Source organism: Pinus tabuliformis, chromosome 7 (genome assembly GCF_031772625.1).
Source record: "Pinus tabuliformis cultivar Carrire ecotype Pingquan chromosome 7, CPIR1, whole genome shotgun sequence".
In the NCBI taxonomy this organism is placed as follows: domain Eukaryota; kingdom Viridiplantae; phylum Streptophyta; class Pinopsida; order Pinales; family Pinaceae; genus Pinus; species Pinus tabuliformis.
Genome location: NC_142293.1, coordinates 1,011,959,598 through 1,011,963,502, shown reverse-complemented (window position 1 = coordinate 1,011,963,502; position 3,905 = coordinate 1,011,959,598). Strand labels below are relative to the sequence as shown.

Below are 3,905 nucleotides of genomic sequence, written 5' to 3'. Positions count from 1 at the left end.
TTGATGTGCATAGTCACCAACACACACTTAAATATCAGCGTAGACACTATGCATCAATATGTTGTTAGTCAAGCTACATGTTACACAAAATATTGTCACCATGACTATTTGCAGTTAGTATGGGTCTATCATCATTCATACTATCCTCCTTAGCAAGTCTCAAACCTCAAGCTCTTCATGTCAAGCTTTGAAAATGAGAGAAAGTCCTTAAAAATCAATAAAGCTCTGGTTCCGCACTTTCTCTTACTGTTATATGCGGTCCCGCACCCCATGGTCATGTTACCTGCGGACATGCCCGCTCTATCTCTAAAAGAGTTGGTGCGGACCCTTGTGAAAGTCGAAAAGGCGCAAGTTTATTCTTAAAAACTCACTTTGGGTTAATTCTGGATGATTCTAGAAGGAATCTTGAGTGGATGGTTCGCTCCTAGGTGGTTCATGCATCCCAAAACTAAAGGAGCTAATCCCTTGATGAGAGGAGCTTATCCCTTTGAAGGAGGGCTTTATCCCTTTGAAGGTGGACCTAGTAACTTCCCTCCATTGCACTATAAATTAAGGCATTGCGCTGTGTTATCACTGAAAATTCTGTTGCCAAAAAATTTAGCCTAGCTTAAAGACAGGGTGTTTTTGCAGCGCATAAATCCGTTAGCAGTTTCGCAGCGCCATCTGTTTTAGTGATTTCGTAGCGAAAACACTGACCTTGCACTGGCTGCGCTACGAAATTGGTGGAGCTATCCAGGATACTGTAGAATTAGAAACAAAACAAAATGATAAAAGCCACTTAAGCAATGCGAGACACGATGAAACTGCTGTGTGGCCACAATGTTGAGTTGAGGAGCAAGGACAGTAGAAATGTCATCAACAAAGAAAATATTTTAATTGCTAAGAATGATGAGAAAGGCAATGTAAGGAATGCAGTTGAAGCCGCTTCAATGTTTGCTGGCTTTAAGATTGTCCCAGAAACTAACTATGACATGCAAAATCTGGGTGAAACAGAGACTGCTTGTATTTCAAATAATGGACCTGTTGATGTCATTAGTATGAATGGTGGATTTGTTTCTTTCTTGAATAAGTGGGAGCAGGTTCATGAATCTTGTTTTGATCTGCATTTCAGTAATGTAAATGAGAGGGATTCATCAGCAATGTTTGAAGTCCAAGGTTTGGCCGTTTGCTGGGAAAATTTTCCGATGAACGCTAGAGCAGAGAGGCAGTTAATCATGTTCAAGTTATTGTGGCGCCTTTATAGCTGCCAGATGTTCAAAAGTTGCCACACGCTAAATTGCGCATGCATGCATTGAATTTAAAAAAAAGGGCATCTTGACACGGCAGGCTATGTCGGTAAAAACATGTTTATTTGGCGTTGAGCTTCTCAAAAGTCGAATTGCTGCTTTGTTTGTGGCTGTGGGATATTAAATCTTGATGTAAAATATACAGAGTGGTGGCAGTTGTTCGATAGTATGGTGAATCTATATCTCTGCTCGGCGCTCTCCACGATTCACTTGCAGAGCTTGGCAATCTTAAGCTTCAACGTTTACCTGAGAAGTACAATGGGTTAGTTTTGACTCTTATGGAATCAATTTCAAGTTTAATTGTTCTGGGAAACAGTTCGGAATTTGGAAAAGCGGTGCTATGGCTCGAGGACCTGAGTATGAGGCAGCAGCATTGTGTGTTGTTTGTAAATTATGGAGCATGCGGAGTCCTTTGGATTTGATGGGAACCATGCTGTATGTACTAACTGGAGAATGGATTGAATATTCATCTGGAATTGGTGCTGGTGTTGATTCGTTTTATGAATACCTCTTAAAAGCTTACATACCTTTTGGAAGGAACGAGTATTGGGATACGTTCCACTCAGCATATATTGCTGTACAGAAGCATTTTCGACATGGTCCATGGTATCATGAAGCAGATGCGTTCTTGCAACTCTGTTATACAAGGGAAAACAACTTGTCTTCACACAAACGGATTCTTGATGAAATTGCTCAACATTTACTTAGCGATTCTATGCTGTCAGCATCATGTGATGAACAATCTTTTGTGGTAAAGGTATCCATGTATGATGCGCTGAAGAAGCGGAGGTAAGAACAAGATGAAGGGCACTTGCTAGAAGCAGCAGAGGCATATAAGAAGGCTCTTGTAGTGGATCCTACATACAAGCTTGCTGCGGAGTACTTGGCAATTGTCTTGACAGACCTTGGGACCAGTTTGAAACTTGCAGGAAATGTCCATGAAGGAATTCAGAAGTACTCTGAAGCTCTAAAAGCAGATAGCCGCTATGTTATTGCTTAGTATAATTTGGGGGTGGTTTATTCAGAAATGATGCAATATGATATGGCACTTATTTGCTATGAAAAAGCTGCATTGCAAAGGCCTATGTATGCTGAAGCATATCGCAACATGGGTGTGATGTATAAGAACCGTGGAGATGTGGATGCAGCCATTGCGTGTTATGAGAGGTGTTTGACTGTATCTCCAAATTTTGAAATTGCTAAGAATAACATGACTATAGCCCTTACAGACCTTGGTACAAAGGTGAAGCGTGAAGGAGATATACATCAGGGTATAGCTCATTACAAGAAGGCATTGCTTTATAATTGGCACTATGCAGATGCTATGTATAATCTTGGTGTCGCATATGGTGAATTACTAAAATTTGACATGGCAATTGTGATGTATGAGCTCGCCCTGCACTTCAATCCACATTGTGCGGAAGCATGCAATAATTTAGGAGTCATTTATAAAGACAGGGATAATCGTGACAAAGCTGTGGAGTGCTACCAGATGGCTTTGTCGATCAAACATAGTTTTTCACAGTCTCTTAATAATCTTGGTGTGGTCTACACTGTCCAGGGTAAAATGGATGCTGCTGCAAGCATGATTGAAAAGGCTATAATGGAAAATCCTGCATATGCAGAAGATTATAATAATCTAGGGGTTTTGCACAGGGATACAGGTAATATCATGCTTGCGATAGAGGCATATGAGCGGTGTTTGAAAATTGATCCAGACTCTCGGAATGCTGGTCAAAATCGCTTGCTGGCCATGAACTACATTTATGAGGGCGAAGATGTTAAGCTTTATATTGCACACAGGGAATGGGGCTGGAAGACGTTATTTAACTCACATGCTTTCTGATTGTTATGGCATTAAGGATATAGTACTAATGGAGTGCAGGTTATATAAGTTCGAGGCTGATCGAAGTTTGAAACAGACAGAGGCTATTAATTTGGAGCAAATTCAAGACACAACACTCATTCCGATACTGAAGTTATCTCAGCTCTCAGGTCATATATATCTCTTATCAAATAAGAGAAGTAGATGAGGACCAGGGACCATTAAAAGTACAGTAGAATTTATTATGCATATCACAAGACTGTGTTTTTGAAATCACACAGCAGTTTCGTAGCGCGCTACGAAACTGCTGTAGGTGATGATTTTAAGCGCAGAGCAGCTAGTGTGATACTGTGAGCGGGAGTTGAGGAAGAGAAACACCTGTCTATCAATACCACCTACAGCACATCAGAAACATGGCAGCATTTCATACCTGGGGTTATTAAAAGAGCTGAGACATGTTGCTGAACTTTCGGAGAATGTTGGGAGACAGAGACCGTTAAAATAGGAGCACATCTTTTGGTCAATTAATGAGCCATCAACGCTTTCAAGCATCCAAAGTCAGCATTCATTGCATCCGTAGCTCAGCCATCTCAGCCTAACTGAAGGAGGACAGCTGTCAAAGATCCGAGAAGAATCAAGCATACGAGGAGAATGGAATTAGTGTTTTAGTTTGATTAGGATTGTGTGCAATTATAGTTCAGCACTTTGTAATTAATGCATTAGTTAAATAGCATGTAGGAGTAGTTAATAGGGCCTTCGAGCTCCCTCTAGAAAGGGAGGAATGTATTCCTATA

General features: G+C 40.8%; 1 pseudogene; it reads left to right on the top strand.

Moving 5' to 3' along the window:
- Positions 1-785: 785 nt before the first annotated feature.
- On the top strand, positions 786-3,132 carry LOC149251000 (putative UDP-N-acetylglucosamine--peptide N-acetylglucosaminyltransferase SPINDLY; annotated as a pseudogene).
- The last annotated feature ends 773 nt before the right edge of the window (positions 3,133-3,905 follow it).